A 337-nucleotide genomic window follows, 5' to 3' on the forward strand; every position below is an offset into this window, starting at 1 on the left:
GACCGTCCCCGCCGCTGAGTCTGACGAGGAGCACGAGGAGCAGTGGGATGACTTCTCTGCCTGAGCCACCCCGTTTGTGTAGGTGTCCTCTCTGCCTTTTTGGCGTCTCGATGCCAAAGGGGGAGAGAGTGTAGGGATTTGCGTTATGTCATGCTTGGTGTGTTTGCGGTGTGTTTGCTTTGTCGTTTGAACCTCGTTTGCTTTGTTTGGTTTGTGCCCTCGAGACTTATCCTTCATATGGTGTAAGACATATGCACTCTATTCTATCTTAGTTAACTTGTTTGTGCTATCTTGTCAAGTGTTAGCCTTACTTTTGCAAGATATGCCTTGTCTCTAT

Source organism: Triticum urartu, chromosome 6, assembly GCF_003073215.2.
Source record: "Triticum urartu cultivar G1812 chromosome 6, Tu2.1, whole genome shotgun sequence".
NCBI classification, from domain to species: domain Eukaryota; kingdom Viridiplantae; phylum Streptophyta; class Magnoliopsida; order Poales; family Poaceae; genus Triticum; species Triticum urartu.